This window comes from Oryctolagus cuniculus, chromosome 8, assembly GCF_051225735.1.
Source record: "Oryctolagus cuniculus isolate XC-2025 breed Fujian yellow rabbit chromosome 8, ASM5122573v1, whole genome shotgun sequence".
Lineage (NCBI taxonomy): Eukaryota > Metazoa > Chordata > Mammalia > Lagomorpha > Leporidae > Oryctolagus > Oryctolagus cuniculus.
In genome coordinates this window covers 72,412,173-72,432,160 of record NC_142874.1, presented here as the reverse complement: position 1 = coordinate 72,432,160, position 19,988 = coordinate 72,412,173, and the positions used below count along the sequence as shown (strand labels likewise).

Genomic DNA, 19,988 nt, shown 5'->3' with positions numbered 1-19,988 from the left:
GAAGGCCTTTTTAGTGAGATATTAGCAGAAAATTTCCCAGGTTTGGAGAAGGACAGAGAAATCCTAGTACAGGAAGCTCACAGAACCCCTAATAAACACGACCAAAAGAGATCCTCACCATGGCACGTTGTAATTAAACTCTCCACAGTGAAACATAAAGAAAAGATCCTAAAATGTGCAAGAGAGAAACGTCAGATTACTCTCAGAGGATCTCCAATCAGACTCACAGCTGACTTCTCATCAGAAACCCTACAAGCTAGGAGGGAATGGCGAGATACAGCACAGGTACTAAGAGAGAAAAACTGCCAGCCCAGAATATTATATCCTGCAAAGCTATCATTTGTGAATGAAAGTGAAATAAAGGCTTTTCATAGCAAACAGAAATTGAAAGAATTTGTTGCCACTCATCCAGCCCTGCAAAAGATGCTTAAAGATGTGTTGCACACATATTCGGGACATGCTCAAGCTGACTTACCTCAAACGGTAGATTTAGAAACATACCAGGGGATTCCAATTCAATCCCATCAAGGTGGGCTTCCATAGCCTTGGCAGCTCATGACAAGAGCCTAGGTTGATTACTGATGACATAAACAAGAGTGTCAATTTGTTTTTTTTTTTATTTTTAAACTTTTATTTAATGAATATAAATTTCCAAAGTACAGCTTATGGATTACAATGGCTTCCCCCCCATAACGTCCCTCCCACTCGCAACCCTCCCCTTTCCCACTCCCTCTCCCCTTCCATTCACATCTAGATTCATTTTTGATTCTCTTGACACTCTTGTTTATGGCATCAGTAATCACCCTAGGCTCTTGTCATGAGCTGCCAAGGTTATTTCAAATAAATATTAGTTCTAAATGCTTTAAAATAGTTTTTTTTAAATCTTTTTATGTCTGTGGCATTACTTACATTATATTGTTCTTTACTGCTTTTTATTGTTGCTAAACTCATGATTGTAACGTTACTAAAGCTTTTTTTTTAAACTTTTATTTCTGGCATGGAAAGCGAAGACACTCTGGGAAAAAAAAAAAAAAAGAAAACCTAAATGAAAGATCTCCGCGTGTGAGATCCCAGTGGAAAGAATGGGCCAAAGAAGGAGGTACCTTTCTCTGAAGGGAGGAGAGAACTTCCACTTTGACCATGGCCTTGTCTAAATATGATCAGAGTCAGTGAACTCAGGGGGCTTCCATAGCCTTGGCAGCTCATGACAAGAGCCTAGGGTGATTGCTGATGCCACAAACAAGAGTGTCAATTTGTTAAGTCAACAACAGGAGTCACTGTGCACTTCCTCCTCATGTAGGATCTCTGTCCTTAATGTGCTGTACATTGAGATTTAATGCTATAACTAGTACTCAAACAGTATTTTTCACTTTATGTTTCTGTGTGGGAGCAAACTGTTGAAATCTTTACTTAATGTATGCTAAACTGATCTTCTGTATATAATCGAAAATGAATCTTGATGTGAATGGAAGGGGAGAGGGAGTGGGAAAAGGGAGGGTTGCAGGTGGGAGGGACGTTATGGGGGGAAGCCATTGTAATCCATAAGCTGTACTTTGGAAATTTATATTCATTAAATAAAAGTTAAAAAATTTTAAAAAAGAATATCCTTGGTATTCTCATTGGTACTGCATTGATTCTGTAAATTTCTTCGGGCAATATGGATATTTTGATGATATTTATTTTTCCTATTCAGATTCATGGAAGATTTTTCCTTTTTTTTTGTATCTTCCTCTATTTCTTTAATGTTTTGTAATTCTCATCATAGAGATCTTTGACATACTTCCTTCATTAAATTTATTCTTAGGTATTTGATATATTTTGTAGCTATTGTGAATGGGATTTTTTAACTTTTAATTAATGAATATAAATTTCTGAGGTACAGCTTATGGATTACAATGGCTTTTCCCTCCCCATATTCCTTCCCAACTGTAACCCTCCCCTCTCCCACTCCCTCTTCCCCTTCCATTCACATCAAGATTCATTTTCAATTCTCTCTGTATACAGAAGATCAGTTTAGCATATATTAAGTAAAGATTTCAACAGTTTGCTCCCACACAGAAACACAAAGTGAACAATACTGTTTGAGTACTAGTTATAGCATTAAATCACAATGTACAGCACATTAAGGACAGAGATCCTACATGAGGAGGAAGTGCACAGTGACTCCTGTTGTTGACCCAACAAATTGACACTCTTGTTTATGGCATCCGTAATCACCCTAGCTCTTTTCATGAGTTGCCAAGGCTATGGAAGCCTTTTGAGTTCACTGACTCTGATCATATTTAGACAAGGCCATAGTCAGAGTGGAAGTTCTCTCCTCCCTTCAGAGAAAGGTACCTCCTTCTCTGATGACCTGTTCTTTCCACTGGGATCACAATTGCAGAGATCTTTCATATTTTTTTTTTTTTTGCCAGAGTGTCTTGGCTTTCCATGCCTAAGATACTCTCATGGGCACTTCAGCAAGATCCAAATGCCTTAAGGGCTGATTCTGAGGCCAGAGTGCTGTTTAGGACATCTGCCATTCTATGAGTCTGCTGTGTATCTCACTTCCCATGTTGGATCGTTCTCTCCCTTTTTAATTCTATCAATTAGTATTTGCAGACACTAGTCTTGTTTGTGTGATTCCTTTGGCTCTTAGTCCTATCATTATGATTAGTTGTGAAGAGAAATTGTTCACTGGGACTAGTGAGATGGCATTGGTACATGCCACCTTGATGGGATTGAATTGGAAACCTCTGGTATGTTTCTAACTCTACCATTTGGGGCAAGTCTGACTGAGCATGTCCCAAATTGTACATCTTCTCCCTCTCTTATTCCTCACTGTTATATTTAACAGGGATCACTTTTCAGTTAAATTTAAACACCTAAGAATAATTGTGTGTTTATTACAAGTTCAACCAATAGTATTTAGTAGAACAAAAGAAAAATACCACAAGGGATATAAAGTATTAAGTTGTTCATCAACAGTCAAGGCAAGGGCTGATCAAGGAACTGTTTCTCGAAGTGTCCATTTCACTTCAACAGGTTTCCTTTTCGGTGCTCGGTTAGTTGTCACTTATCAGGGAGAACATATGAACATATGTCCCTTGAATGGGATTGATCTTAGAAGATCTTTCTCAGCTATGGCATTGTTTCTGTATAAAAAGGCTGTTGATTTTTGGAAATTGATTCTGTATCTGACGACTTTATCAAGCTCTTCTGTGAGTTCCAGTAGTCCCTTGGTGGAGGATTTTAGATCCTCTATATATAGAATCCTGTCATCTGCAAATAGGGATAGTTTGACTTCCTCCTTCCCAATTTGTATCACTTTGATTTCTTTTTCTTTCCTAAAGACTCTGGCTAACATTTCCAGGACTATATTGAATAGCAATGGTGGGAGTGGGCATCCTTGTGTGGTTCTCAAACTCAGTGGAAATGCTTTTAATTTTCCCCATTCAGCAGGACACTGACCACTGGTTGGAAATAAATTGCCTTGATTGTATAGGGCAATGTTCCCTCTAAACCCAATTTGTTTAGAATTTTCTTCATGAAAGGCTGTTGTATTTTTGTCAAACACTTTCTCTGCATCTGCCTACGTGTCAGCAGGTTCCAACCCACTAAATAACTTGGGTCCTTACCCAGTTGGGAGACCCAGATGGAGTTCTAAGATCCTGGCTTTGGGTTGGTCTAGCCCTGGATGTGGTAAGCATTTGAGAAGTATGCCAGTGGAAGGGAGAGATAATCATTCTCTCTTTCAGATAAATCAAAATCTTAACCTGTATTTGGGGAAATTACAGTGAGCCTACCTTGACTAGTGAAATGATTCCAGATTCTTAACCTAGGTCAACATTTTCTTACTAATTTTCATACAGATTAGTCATATTATCTGTTCATCTATTCAAAATTTATCTTGGGAGCATGTTTCTATAAATGAATATAAAGAATTCTAAAAACTTGTTTTTCTAATGGGTTCTTCTATGTATGTGGGCTGTCTGGAGATGCTTTTTTCTAGGGTGATTTTTTTTTTACTTTTTTCATTTTATTTCAAAGGGAAAAACACAAACATCAGTCTTCCTGCTGCTAGCTGACTCCTCAAATCCCTACAGTGGTTGGGGCTGCACCAGGCTGAAGCCAGGAGCTCACTGGGGTCTCCAGCATGGGTGACATGGATATAATTACTAGAGCACTCACCTCTACCTCCCAGGGTATGCACCAACAGGAAGCTGAAATTGGAAGCAGGGCCAGGACCCAGCCCAGCCACTCTGATAGCAGGTGCTGTTCTAAGTGGCATCCCAATCACTACACCAAATGCCTAGCTCGTGTGGTCTCTTACATATTTTAGGCAATTTCACAATTTGGTTTATGATCTTAGCTAGCAAAATGAAAGTTTCAAAACTGAATCTCTAGGTGAATTATCACAATCATGTCTACTTTGATAAAAGAGCATCTTTTGACTTTTCAGTAGTCCACTTATCATTAAGCCTAGTTTGGTGCCTCAGAGAAACATAATCCCAGAGCCACATAGCCCCACTTTGTCTTATGATTTTAGATTCCATACCTGAATTCAGGAGGTATCTCCACATGTTTGTAACAAAAAACTTACCTCCAGAGGGAAAAGCACCATATGATGATGCTCAACTAACATCATTTGCACATAAGACTAGATTGTCTATTCTCTGAGGTATCAAAAAGTAGAAGTCGGTTAAGCATCAAATTAAGATTTTGCCTTCAGTTAATCAAGAAAGCAATGTTTCTGGAATTTTAAAGGAAGTTTTATCCCTTTCAAACAGGATATGCAGAATGGCTACAGAGTCTTTATGCAACAGACTAAGACAAAAGTTTCCATTCCAGAAACAGCCAGACCTAAAATCAGAATTATTTCTAATTTGCAATCATTAACTTGAAATCAAGAATATGAAGTTAGTGCATATACACATTTTAAGCATATGCAAATATCATTTTGTACATGACAGTGTATTCTAATGAGAAAATTATGATTTAAATTGTTATATTATCTCCATAATATTAAGAACTGTCTAAAGAAATTAATTGCAATATAATTATACTAATATATGCAGTTTCTAACTACAGTGGATTTACACATAAACAGGAGTTGAATGCAAAGGATTTTTGACAAAAGGTTTATCCACTTATTTTTATTGTATTTGAAAAGCAAAGTGACAGAGAGAAAGGAGCATTCTATCAGTAGCTCACTCCCCCAAATGCCTATAATGGCCAGAGCTGGGCCAGTCTGAAGCCAAGAGTTTTGAATTCAAGCCACATTTATAATGGGAGTGGCAGGGACCCAAGTAATTGAGCCATCACTTGCTGCCTCCCATCCTAAACATTTAGCGTGAAGCTGGAATCAGAAGCACTGCCTGAACTCAAACCAGGCACCCTGGATGTGCGCTACATACATCCCAGTGTCTTAACCCCTATGCCAGAAGCCTTCCTTGGCCATGATTTCCTGAGCTGAACCATATCCAAAGGAATCTGGAATTTCAACACAATACTTTTATTTTTAAGTTTTTGAGTTTAGAAATGAGCATTTTAGTTTAGACTTCCATTTTGGCTCATTAAAAAACCTTGGAGGTGGCATTGTGGCATAGCAGTTAAGCCAACAGTGATGCCAGCATCCCATATGGATGTCAGTTCAAGTCCTGGCAGTCCCACTTCTGATCCAACGCCCTGCTGAGGCCCTGAGAAAAGTACTTGACCATCTCCTTCTAACATGGGAGACCCAGATGAAGCTCTTGGCTTTGGCTGGCCCAGCCCTGGATGTTGCAGCCATCTGGGGAGTAAAAGGTTCAAATTTAATGATAGGCAATCTTCTTAGAACATATCATTTAACATTTTTTCTCACTTTTAAAGAAGAGTCTTGCTCTTATTCTATAAGATTTATTTGAAAGCAGTTACAGGGAGGGAGGGAGGGAGGGAGGGGGAGAGATGGAGAGGATGGAGAGGAGGAAGAGGAGGAGGAGGTCTTCCATCTGCTGGTTCACTCCCCAGAGGGCCACAACAGCTGGAGCCAGGAGCTTCTTCGAGGTCTCCCACATGGGTTCAGGGGCCCAGGGACTTGGGCCATCTTCAACTGCTTTCTCAGGCCATAGCAGAGAGCTGGATCAGAAGTGGAGCAGCCAGGTCTCAAACTGGTGTCCATATGCGATGCAGGTGCTGCAAGTGGCCACCTTACTTGATAGGCCACAGCACCGGCCCCTAGGATTCTTTCCACTGAAACTGAAAGGAAAGTATTCAGAGAACAGGGTAAAATCTAAAAACAGGTTTGTTTTTTTTTTTGGTTTTTTTTTTTTTTTTTGACAGGCAGAGTTAGACAGTAGAGAGAGAGAGACAGACAGAGCAAAAGGTCTTCCTTTTTTCATTGGTTCACCTCCCAAATGGCAAATAGAGCCAAACAGAGCAGGCACCATTTTGGATATATGTAACAGCTAACAGCTGCACCAGCTTGGGGCTGTGCCCGCCCTCAACAAAACAGAAAAACCCGACTCTGGTGGGGAGAAATAACAGGAGTGTGGGAGAATTCACGGTGTGGCGGAGATGGGAGTAGTCTCATTGTGAGACAGCACAAACTCCGTAGCCTTGGCTACCCAGTGAGAGACATCACTGGGGAATCTGAGCTTACACTGAGGACTGAACAGATCCTTTGTGTGGTCCTTGGGACAGAGCAAATGAATACTATACCCACTGGGGATAGCGCTCAGTCACTGATTGCCAGCAAGGAGAAGAGCTCAGCTGAGCGTAATTACTTCCCTTCTGAAAAAAAAAAAAAAAAAAAGAGGGAGAGAAGATTTACCATGCCAAACCTGGGTGTGTCATCTTAACCCTGAAAAACTGAGCAGAGCTCTCTGGCCACACCCACCACAGGCCTCTAGAGATTCACCAAAAGCAGACCGTCCACTTAACCTAGAGTCATAGTATAATGAGAAAAGCCACCACAGCAAAAAAGAAAGAAGAAGAAACTTAAGAATATCTCCACAATGCCAAACCACAAAGGAAAAACCAAGGAAAACATCATGATGCTCCCAAATGAACATGACACTCCAATACAAGATATGAAGATGATGAGATAGAAGAAATGCAAGCTACGGAGTTCAAAATATTTATGACAAAAACATTAAGAAGTTGTCAAAAACAAATGCATGAAATACAGAAATCCATATAGAACAGGACAGAAAATCTCTCTCATGAAAATGAAATCTTAAGGAAGAATCAAAATGAAATGAAGAATTTAGTAGAACATGAAATTGAGACATTGAAGAAAAACCAAAATGAAATGAAGACTTCAATTGGGAAGGAAGAAGTCAAACAACCGCAAAGTAGCAGGATATAAAATCAATGCACAAAAATCAACAGCCTTTGTATACACAAGCAATGCCATGGCTGAGAAAGAACTGCTAAGATCAATCCCATTCACAATAGCTACAAAAACATTCAAATACCTTGGAGTAAATTTAACCAAGGATGTCAAAGATCTCTACGATGAGAATTACAAAACCTTAAAGAAATAAATAGAAGAGGATACCAAAAAATGGAAAAATCTTCCATGCTCATGGATTGGAAGAATTAACATCATCAAAATGTCCATTCTCCCAAACACAATTTATAGATTCAATGCAATACCAATCAAAATACCAGAGACATTCTTCTCAGATCTGCAAAAATTGATGCTGAAATTCATATGGAGACACAGGAGACCTCGAATAGCTAAAGCAATCTTGTACAACAAAAACAAAGATGGAGGCATTACAATACAACATTTCAGGACATACTACAGGGCAGTTGTAATCAAAACAGCATGGTACTGGTACAGAAACAGATGGATAGACCAATGGAACAGAATTGAAACACCAGAAATCAGTTCCAACATCTACAGCCAATTTATATTCAATCAAGGATCTAAAACCAATTACTGGAGCAAGGACAGTCTATTCAATAAATGGTACTGGGAAAACTGGATTTCCATGTGCAGAAGCATGAAGCAAGACCCCTACCTTTCACCTTACACAAAAATCCACTCAACATGGATTAAAGATCTAAAACTATGACTCGACACCACCAAATTATTAGAGAACATTGGAGAAACCCTGCAAGATATAGGCACAGGCAAAGACTTCCTGGAAAAGACCCCAGCGGCACAGGCAAAGTCAAAATTAACATTTGGGATTGCATCAAATTGAGAAGTTTCTGTACTGCAAAAGAAACAGTCAGGAAAGGGAAGAGGCAACCAACAGAAAGGGAAAAATATTTGCAAACTACCCAACAGATAAAGGATTAATAACCAGAATCTACAAAGAGATCAAGAAACTCCACAAAAACAAAACCAACAACCCACTTAAGAGATGGGCCAAGGACCTCAATAGACATTTTTTAAAAGAGGAAATCCAAATGGCCAACAGGCACATGAAAAAATGTTCAAGGTCATTAGCAATCAGGGAAATGCAAATCAAAACCACAATGAGGTTTCACCTCACCCCAGTTAGAATGGCTCACATACAGAAATCTACCTACAACAGATGCTGGAGAGGATGTGGGGGAAAAGGGACACTAACCCACTGTAGTTGGGAATGCAAACTGGTCAAGCCACTATGGAAGTCAGTCTGGAGATTCCTCAGAAACCTGAATATAACCCTACCATTCAACCCAGCCATCCCACTGCTTGGAATTTACCCAAAGGAAATTAAATTGGCAAATAAAAGAGCAGTCTGCACCTCAATGTTTATTGCAGCTCAATTCACAATAGCTAAGACCTGGAATCAACCTAAATGCCCATCAATGGTAGACTGGATAAAGTAATTATGGGATGTGTACTCTATAGAATACTATACAGCAGTAAAAAAAAATGAAATCCGGTCATTTGCAACAAAATGGAGGAATCTGGAAAACATCATGCTGAGTGAAATAAGCCAGTCCCAAAGGGACAAATATCCTATGTTCTCCCTGATACGTGACAACTAACCGAGCACCAAAAAGGAAACCTGTTGAAGTGAAATGGATTCTTTCTGAAACAGTTACTTGATCAGCCCATGCCTTGACTGTTGATGAACAACTTAATACTTTATCCCTTGTAGTATTTTTCTTTTGTTCTACTAAATACTATTGGTTGAACTCTGTAATCAACACACAATTATTCTTAGGTGTTTAAATTTAACTGAAAAGTGTTCCCTGTTAAATATGAGTGGGAATAAGGGAGGAGATGTACAGTTTGGCACATGCTCAGTCGGACTTGCCCCAAATGGTAGAGTTAGAAACATACCAGGGGATTCCAATTCAATCCCATCAAGGTGGCATGTACCAATGCCATCTCAGTAATCCAAGTGATCAATTTCTGTTCATAATTGATCATAATGATAGGACTAAGAGTCAAAGGGATCACATAAACAAGACTAGTGTCTGCTAATACTATCTGATAGAATTAAAAAGGAGAGAACTATCCAACATGGGAAACAGGATACACAGCAGACTCATAGAATGGCAGATGTCCTAAATAGCACTCTAGCCTCAAAATCAGCCCTTAAGGCATTCAGATTTGCCTGAAGAGCCCATGAGAGCATTTCAGGCATGGAAAGCCAAGACACTCTGGAAAAAAAAACCTAAATCAAAGATCTCTGCAAGTGTGATCCCAGTGGAAAGAACGGGTCATCAAAGAAGGAGGTGCTTTTCTCTGAAGGGAGGAGAGAACGTCCACTTTGACTATGACCTTGTCTAAACAAGATTGGAGTTGGCGAACTCAAAAGGCTTCCATAGCCTTGGCAACTCATGACAAGAGCTAGGGTGATTGCTGATGCCATAAACAAGAGTGTCAATTGTTAAGTCAACAACAGGAGTCACTGTGCACTTACTCCTCATGTAGAATCTCTGCCCTTAATATGTTGTACAATGTGAATTAATGCTATAACTAGTACTCAAACAGTATTGTTCACATTGTGTTTCTGTGTGGGTGCAAACTGTTGAAATCTTTACTTAATATGTACAGAAGATCAATTTAGCATATAAAGATAATTGAAAATGAATCTTGATGTGAATGGAATGGGGGAGGGAGCAGGAGATGGGAGGGTTGCGGGGGTGGGGGAAGTTATAGGGTTGGGGGGAAAGCCATGGTATTCCTAAAGCTGTACTTTGGAAATTTATATTTATTAAATAAAAGTTGAAAAGTTTAAAAAAAATTCAAAGAGTGAATAGGAAAGAAGGAGGAGGGTGGATGTGGAAGCCAGAGTGGAAGGGAGGGTAGGGTGAGAAGCACTGTTTGCTCCTAAATCTGTATGAAGTACATGGAATTTGTTCACCTTGAGAAAATAAATAAAAATAGAGGCAAGCTCTGTAGCATAGCAGGCTAAGTCTCCGCCTGCAGCACCAGCATCCCATATGGGCACCAGTTTGTCCTGACTGCCCCTCTTCTATCCAGATCTCTGCTTACAGCCTGGGAAAGGAGTGGAAGATGGTCCAAGTGCTTGGACCTGCATGGAGACCCAAAAGATGCTCCTGGCTCCTGTCTTCAGATCAGCCCAGCTCAAGCTGTTGCAGCTATTTGGGGAGTAAACCAGAGGGTGAAAGATGTTTCTGTTTCTGCCTCTGTCTGCAACTTTGTCTCAAAAATTATGCAAAATATTTAAGAATAAAGGTAAAAATAATTTTAAAAACTTCCAGATGCCTAACATACATAGCAATGCTGAGGCACACTGTCAGGCTTGCTACCTAAATGCCTGGGAAACTGGTAGTGTATCTGTAGTGTCTAGCAGGTAAATTTAGGGGATACAGTTTGCTAGTGACATATAATAGTTTACAGTAGCTTTCATTGCCACTGATGATTCCTTAAGTCTTTATTGCTTGGTCTCCTTTCCTACCTTTGCTGCTTTACTAATAACTGACTTCTCTCAGCAGATAAGCAACTAGGTAAAAGAGAAAAGTCACTTTGTATACCTTGAAGTCCACAGTAAAAGAATTCATAATGAAGAAACTTACATTGTTCACCAAAGCTCAACATCTTGGACACTTGCTGCCTCATTCTGTTTGTGTCCTAAAAGACAATTACAGAAGGTGCTTCACTCAGCTATCTTGCATCAGCTGGTTCACTCTCCAAATATCCACAATTCCTTGGGCAGGACCAAGGAAAAGCCAGGAGCCTGGAACCTAATCCAAATCTCACACGAAGGGGCAGAGAACCAAGCACTTAGGCCACCATCTACTGCTTTGCATGGTGTACATTAGCAGGAGGCTTTATTAGAAGGCAAGGGGTCAGTACTCAAACCCAGGCTCTGATGTTGGATGCAGGCATCCCAAATGACATTCCAACTGCCTCACCAAATCCCTGCCCCATTGCCTTTAAAAAAAATCGTAATTGATATTACTCAGTTACATAGAAATTAGAAGCACAGCAGTTTATTATGACCCCAAGAGGCTACTTGTACCTAAACATTCTTCAAATGAGCTAAAGAATCTAACACTGCAGATTTTATAGCTTCCTCTTAAATAATTTCCAGCTCTGGGAAGATCAAAACTATTAGGTTAAGAGAGAGAAGAGTGTAACTCGATAATTGGTTCCTTAATAACTTACAGTAAGAAGACCTAAGAAATAAGGATACTCCTTCAAGAGGCAATTTGTCTTCAGTTTGTTCAACAACGGGACATTTTGCCAGCAGTAAGTACTGGATCACCTAACTGGTTCATCCAAATGGCTGTGCTCATTGGGAGTTACTAGGATTTAACTCGCATGCTAGGAGGTACTAGGATGTCACATTCGTAGTGTTTTACCTCACAAGAGAAATGCCTGCTTTCTCATTTTAAAAAGTGTTTTTTAATTTGTCTTCCTTCTGCCAACTGTTTGATTATTCCTTACCTTATGTAACAGAAAATCTACACATTATTATCCCCTTTCTTGATACACTTTGTAATCTGTTATGCAAAAATGGTGCAGCAAAGGAAAAAACATAATAGGAAGAAATGTAGGCTTTCTGTGATAAATGCACACCAGCAAGTTAATTTAAAGGTTTTTCTTAAACAAGAGAATGGAGTGCAAAATCTTGAAAAAAGCTATTGTTAACAATGATTTCCACCCCAAACTGAGAAGATGTCACAAAAATCCATCCCCAGGGGCTGTACCACTCACATTATAAATGAGAGGTACTTCTGCTTGCCTATATTAACTTGTACCTTGTATACAATCATTTGCCTAGACTCAGAGGCATACAGGAATCTCTCAAGTTCTCTAGAGTGACTTTTTCTCTAAACTATGCAAGTAGATGAAATAGCTGTGCTAAAAATAGTTAACACACAATGTATGGGAGCCAGGTCTAATGGTCCCATTTTATACCCCAGTAAATCAACCTAAATCTCACTGTTTTCAGGAGATCTTTCCTATCTACAACACCCTTCTCCATAACAGATGTCTTTTTTTTCCAGCTGGGGTACCACTACGTGTAGACCAAGTCTCAGCCTACCTTTATCTACCCATAAATTCTTGCAAAGTCAAAAGCCAAGAGACTATGAAAGTCAGCTTTTTATTCCTTGTTGTTACATTTTAAAAATTTCACAATTAATACAAAGATAACAGGATGCATGTCGTTCATACATACAATTCTAAGAAGGACACTGCCATTCCCTACTCCTCTTTCTTAATTTTTGTGACAGTTTTAATTTACTTTATAGTCATGGGCTTAATGCTCTACTAAATAAATAGCTCAACAAGTAAAAAGTAGAAACATCATTCATAAAGCCAGACTTTCCTCTACTATGAATTTTAAGAGAATTATACATTTGTCTTTTTCCACCCATAGAAGAGAAAAATATCCATACTGTTTACAAAGTGAAAACTGTTTACAAAGTGTAAAGTTATACTATTGTTCTAAGCGGTACTTGTCACACCTGTAAATTCCTGCAATTAAAAAAAATCATCCATCCTCATTGATATGAAGCACCACCAGTGCAGATACCAAGTTGGCCTTGAACATCAGCACTTTCCTAGTATCTATATTAAAGTATTGGGCATATGGTAGGTTCTTCAGATCAATGGGAAAATTGACAAATGTGCTACAAGATCATTATTGTATATCACTCCTTTTCTGGTGATATGAAGCTAGTATCTCTGAAAGTCATTCTTGGAAATGGCCTGCCCAAGATTGTATGACAAGTGAATGACAAAGCCAGGATCAGAATATTGGATTCTTTAGTTTCATTTCTATTCTCTGTCCATTACACAACAGAGGGTCTTACATCAGGTACCCTGGACAGCAACATGACTCCTAAGTGTGATACAGCAAGCTTTGTTGTTTAAACTCCATTTGGTTTGGTGCCTGGTTCCCAGCATTCTGTATCCGTTGTAACAAAAACTCTTCCGGAAATATGCCTGGTTTATGCATACTTAATGTAGGACTGCAAGAACAGAAGCCAAAACAGAATTCTACAGCCATAGCAGAGTGTCATTTTACTGTTTCATGTGAGAGTCAATTTTTTACATAAGCCAAACCACCAATGCCAATGCAATTTCCATGGGGCAGCTACTGCTAAACCAAGTATTCTGCTATACAGCACTTCTATTTTTATGGGTTTCCTGAAAGCAGATTCATTTTAAAGTAGACCTTTTCCTGGGCACATTAAAAAAATAAAGTGTGAATTATGAGGGGTGACACAGATGATTCAAAACTAGGTTGTGGTGACAGTTGCCCAACTATAGGTTTATGTAAAATGGGTTAATATTTAAAAACATATTCCAAAAAAGCTGCTAAAACCTGCTAAAAGTCTGAAAATCAGGTGAATATTTGAACTACTTCTTTTGTAAACATCTCCTACAAAAACTGTAAAGGTATTCTTTACTATCCCCATGCTACTTCAATCATGGTTTACTTAAAAGGTCACACAATTTCCCACACAGGGGCCAGCTCTGTGGTGCAGCAGGTTAACATCCTGGGCTGCAGCACCAGCATCCCATACGGATACTGGTTTGAGTCTCGGTTGCTCTACTTCCAATCCAGCTCTCTGCCATGGCCCGGGAAAGCAGTAGAGGATGGTACAAGTGCTTGGGCCCCCTGCATCCATCTGGGAGACCCAGAGGATGCTCCTGGCTCAGCTCTGGCCATTGTAGCCATCTGGGGAGTGAACCAGCAGGTGGAAGGTATCTCTACCTCTCTACCTACCTCTCTATGTGACACTGTCTGTCAAATAAATAAAATCAACTCTTAAAATTTCCCATGCAATTTCAGTAAAGATCATTTAGAGGCTAACCAAAATATCTATAAAGAACCAAATTTCTTCTCGGTATCGAAGGAGTGACAGAGTCTATACCCACATTTTCCATGACCAGTCCTGGGACTTGGATTGAAGGGGTTGAAAAAAATAAAAAAGAGAAAAAGAACCAAATTTAACTGAGATAGAAGTAAGAGATATTGACATGTATGATTATCTGCACAAATGAGCTACAGATTTTAATTTTACTAGGCATAGTGTTTTAGTTCAAAACCTGCCACTAATTGGCAACCACTGGATTTTGAACAAGTTCTAGAACACACCCCCCCCCAGTTTCCCCATCTATACTATTTGTCTATGTGAACCAGATTTGAATGAAATAGCACACAGATCAATTGTTATCTGATGAATAGCCACTAACATGCTAGAATGTCTTAGTAATGATCATCCTATTAGCCATTTTTGCAGATAAAACTGGAACATAGTGAAATTCAGTAGTTCAACCAAGATGGCACACAGTTAGTGGCAGATACAGAAATCCAATCTAGAATTACCCAGCTCCAAAAACCTAGATGCTCACCCTATATTCTCCATCAGGCTTTGGGCTTTTGCGTTTGTTACATACGGGTATGAATCCTGACCTTGTCTTTAGTATCTCTTCCTCTGATGACAGACTTCCTCATCTGTGAAATATCGCCCGTTCCTCACCCTCTGGGAGGTTGGGAAGATTAGAGAGTGTAACTCCTATAATCAGAATCTATTCACTAAGTTGTCTTTCTCATCCCTCTGCAGCACAGCTCCCTTCCTATGTAGATTTTTATTAAGTCTGTTATTTCCTGATAGTTTACCTGGATGAACTTCATTGGAACCAACTTCTATCCAAATCAATTATAATGAATGAAAGCAAAACAGCGCTATTTCTTCAGACTCCGGCTCTGTGGTGAAGACTGTGAACAAGAGTGTCAACTTCAAGGGGTGCTCATGTGCCCACCTGAACTGAGCTAAGGTCACAGACCTGTCTCTGCCCTACAGACGTCTAAATGACAACTCTTGGTCACTACAAACCAGAGTTGCAGCCAAACCAGGTGGGAAGTGTTTATCTCCTTTCTATTCCTCTTAGCCAGCTATTCATTCTCTAATACCTCATTGACCATAATGCAAAATAACAGATTTTCCCCAGGATACTAATTTCAATGCAATGCCTTTATTTTCATGATGTCTGATAATTCTAGAGGCCAAAGGAAATGTTTCTGTAATAGAGGTTTGTCAGCAAAAAACCTGTTTGATTCTGTGTCATGGAATAACACACCTTCCAAATGTTACCTCCCAAGTTACCAGATAAGCCCTAATGCAATGTGACACTTTAGTTGTGGCAAGGAAATAGAGCAGGTGCTAGTGAAAGCCAACACAAAAAGCCAAGAAAACCATCACTCAAGTTAACATGAGATGAAAAATAGTCCAAAACAGTCTAAGATAGTGTAAAGTCTAAATGTAACAGTTTTCTTCCACATTACAAGTTAGACTTCAGTAAGTAGTCTAACAAACATTATGCAACAGCTATGTCTTTTCAGAGCATTATTCTACTTTATACCAAATTCACTTAGAATCATAGTAATTAAACACTAGCTACTTTTCACAAAGCTAGCAGAAGTACTGTATTCAAAAATACTGAACTCTAAATTTGTGTGATTAGTGAAGTTCTCTACCAACTGTCCTGGGAATTTAATTAGTCCCTACAGGCTGATGAGGCTTCGTGCACCAGTAAAGTATCTTCCTTGATCATCTACTTCTTTCACAATTTATAAGCAACTAAGAAAGAAACCTACAATGTCATATGCTCACTCTGTTTTCTATTGTCTGATGTGTAGGTCTTCTGCGTCAAAAACTTCATTTAAAAAGTCCAATTCTGGCCTGCGCCGCAGCTCACTAGGCTAATCCTCCGCCTGCAGCGCCAGCACCCCAGGGTTCTAGTCCCTGTTGGGGCACCAGATTCTGTCCCGGTTGCTCCTCTTCCAGTCCAGCTCTCTGCTGTGGCCCAGGAAGACAGTGGAGGATGGCCCAATTCCTTGGGCCCTGCACCTATATGGGAGACCAGGAGGAAGCACCTGGGTCCTGGCTTTGGATTGGCTCAGCGCGCCGGCCATAGTGGCCATTTGAGGGGTGAACCAACGGAAGGAAGACCTTTCTCTCTGTCTCTCTCTCACTGTCCAATTCTGCCGGTCAAAAAAAAGTCGAATTCCATTGTGACTAAAACTGATGTAAAATAGCAAAAAATTATGATGTACAACACGGGGTTGTCAATTAAAATTCCTAAACCTTGTGCTTGGTATAGCTATGTCTAAACAAGTTAAGAAATAAGACAACTGCAAAACATGAAAAAACACGTAAACTAGCCTTTCCAGGCCCAGCCACGCATGGCTTAATGACGGGAATATATTCTGAGAATTTTGTTAAGCATTGTTGGGAGAACTTCAAAGTATGCTTACACAAGCAAGGATGGCTACAACGTCACTAGGAAATATCTTACTGTTCCATGGAATATGTGGTCTGTCATTTACTAAAGCAACATCATATAATTTGTGACTATATGAATAGCTATTATGTTCTTGAACATTAAAGAAACACTTTGTGTCTAATAAAACTAAATTGTTCATAAATGTACTACAATGCTTGTCTGAAATGAACATCCCAAGACATCCTGTGAGAGATTTGAAGGATTTTATCAATTGACCCCAATGGCCAGATTCCAAGGTTTTATCCTTATAGCCATATTCCAATGTACCATTGACAGATAACCACCAAGCCTCAGAGGTCTCTGAACAAAGATTTCATGGGTTTTATTTATTGATGCATGTCTTCTTTCTCTTATGCTGTCACTAACATAGTTCCCCAAAGTGGCACAGAAAAAAATGGTCAACACACAACATTTTCTGAGAAGCCACTGTGCTGCAATGATTAATAAGGAGAAGCTCCCAATTAAATCTTTTTCCTTTTAGTCCTTACCTTTAATTGTAGGATAGAAAATCTTTTTGCTGGAATAGAAAATGTGCCCCAAAAAAGTGGTTTCCTAACACACTCAAATGCCCATCAGAACAGAAAAGAAACCCACACCTAATGTACAACATTAGCCACCAAAGCATGCAGGTCCTTTTTACTGCAGACATTAAAATAAGTTAGCAAAAATCAATGAATACATTTTAATTTATGATCAAATGGCTTTATATACATCATCTTGACTATGTTTTTCCTGTTGGTAATTTGTCTCCTTTGCTTTACCGTAACAATCTTAGCACATTATTAAAATAACATTTGAGGCTCTATTTGTCATCCTTTTGTCTGAGACATGTTGATTTTATTAAAGTTCAGTCTGCATTCTTTCTTTACTTTTGTTACAGCTAGACCTGATGGACACAGACCTTTGTTATAAAATGCTCTGCTATAGAGAAAACCTTATTAAGTAAGATCCATTTACCTGCTGGGCAGTTGCATTCTGAAGGTGCTTTTCTCGCAATTCCTTTAGCCATATGTCCGTAGGATTTCTGTAGGAACAGAAATATTACGAATCATTTGACAGAATTAGGTACTCTCTGGTCACATGTCCAATTTACCAACATTTCATAGCCTGGACAACATTTACATGTGCACTTGGACTTGGGTCAAAAGCTAACAGCACCCAGGATCTCAAAAAAGAAAACAGCCATTGACATGGTGTCAGGATTGCTGGATATTTCTAACATTTTCCCCTATTCTTCAACCATTAACACCCTCTCCCTTGTCTCAAGCATACATACTCATTGCACAAACCTGGCACTAACACACTGCAGCTCCAGGTAAGCTGTAGCTTATCAGGAACAGCCAGTACTTTAAACATGAAGGTTAACTGTATTAGGATATGCAGCAACCACTGCCAAAAATCTACCTCTAAAGCCATCCTTAATCACAACATAGGTTCCTTTCAACTCTCAACTGCAATGATTCTGAACTCATGAGTACCTCTGGCTATGCATCCTTCACCAAAAAATGAAGCTAAAAAAAGTTTAAGCCCTTATTACGAAAAAGTTCAATGGCAAAATTGTTCTAATCACTAACACCTAGAATCTTAAACTTGTTAACACGTGAAGGCTATCACAGATGTTATCTAGACAAGGAATAGTCTTTGTACAATTTGTAACGAATCACATTAGACTACAAAACTAGAACCTGTTGCCTCTTTTAGACCTCCACAAATGTTTAGCAAACACTAAGGCAGAGTGAGTGAAGATGACACAGAGGCTGTCTTATCAAGGGATGTGCAAACACAAGCTCCAATGAGCGCAGATGGACACCTAACCCTGCGCACACAGCCAAGCACACAGCGAGGGTAGCGCCTGGTCGCGCACAGAATGACGCCTTTGCAAGATCATACTCACGTTCAAAAAACCTCTGCCTCTGACATCTGAGCCAGAAGGCGCTCCACTTTCTATGGCACCTTTCTTGAACTAATCCTGGTCCCTTTGGCGGATTCCGGTGCAGCGATGCGAGCCTGGAAGTTCTTAGTTTGCACCCGAGGTGCAGACAAGGCAGGACGGCCACCACTGACTGGAGGGCCGCCAGGGACCTGCACTGGGGTACCGGCCCAGCGCAGCGCTGCCCGGAGAGGCTCCTGGCCTCCTCCTTCAGTGTGTGCTTCTTTCCCTCATTGTGCGGGGCCGGCTGCCTCGGTTTCACCTTCCCCCCTCGACTTCCTCCAATCATCGCAAAAGGAAAAAGACGGGCCGAGTCCTCCACAGTTCAGTATAGGTGGCCTCGCAACTAACTGGCGGCGCGGAGGCAGGCGCGAAGAGGGACCTGGGCGTGCCTTAGCGTCCAAAGGGACGGGCGAGGAGCATCCTCCACCTTCCTTCCCCATCCCAGAAAGGCGTGAAAAGCACCCTGCGTCGGGGGACTGGGTGGCCACAGCGTGAAAGCCGAAAGGAAATCCACCGGGCCCCTCCTCCGAGGTCCCCGGGAGCGGCAGCTCGGGGTCCGAGGGACAGCCGGTGAGGGTCTGCCGCTCGCCCCGCCGCGGAGCGCGGACCTGTTGCATCCTCGCCACTTGGCCTTTTTTCCACGTTGATTCGTTGTCTTCCTGCACGCTGGCTTGCTTCCCACCTGGACTCCTCTGGAGGCAGGCAGGCCAACAGACCAGGAGAGCGCGGCACCAGGGGACCACAAGATCGAAAAGGCCGAGCCGCAGCTATCTGAAGCTTCTCCGCGGCCCCGTGCCTGCAAGCCTTAAGTAGCCTTCGGACTGGCCACGTGTGAGTGCGAGCACCGGTTGGACTCCGCCCGCCCAGCCGCTCTGGCTGCGGAGGGAGCGCCCCTTGCTGGAGACCGGCTTATTACCATAATCACTTTCACCAGGTCTGCAGCGCAGCCCAAAATAGGAGCATAATGTGTGCAAATAGCGAGAGCGGCCACCGAGATTGGATGAGAGCCTGGGGACCCCACCCCCTCCACAAAGTAACCTCAGTATCCCCGACAACAGTTCGGGGACCCACGTTTGGTCAGTCCAGGGCCCCGGGCTCAAGTGAAGTCGGAGGTGCAGAGGCTCCCACCACTCAGCCCTGCGCACCACCTTTATCCCGCTGAGAAATGGAGAAATGGCCTCTGGGAGGGGCGCCGTGAAACGGAACGTACCAGCCCGCCTGCCCTACCGCCTGCACTCAGGCACTGCATTTCCTGTCCTCCCTCACCTCCCCGCACGCCCCGAGGCAAAGCTCTGTCTTCATCTGGAGGGTCCACGTCCCCACTTCTCTTCTCCCCCCACGGCTCTGCCGTGCACCCCAACCCCTGCC

General features: G+C 41.1%; 1 long non-coding RNA gene across 9 annotated transcripts in view; it reads right to left on the bottom strand.

Moving 5' to 3' along the window:
* Positions 1-19,775, bottom strand: part of LOC149125051 (uncharacterized) — a 36,026-nt gene extending 16,251 nt beyond the window's left edge. For 2 of the 9 annotated variants that reach the window (XR_016212008.1, XR_016212006.1), the window contains exons 1-2: positions 19,229-19,774; positions 17,645-17,711 (exon numbers count right to left, since the gene is read on the bottom strand). This is a non-coding gene — a long non-coding RNA (uncharacterized LOC149125051). The other 7 variants (XR_016212003.1, XR_016212004.1, XR_016212002.1 and 4 more) reach the window with 7 other exon arrangements.
* Positions 19,776-19,988: the final 213 nt, after the last annotated feature.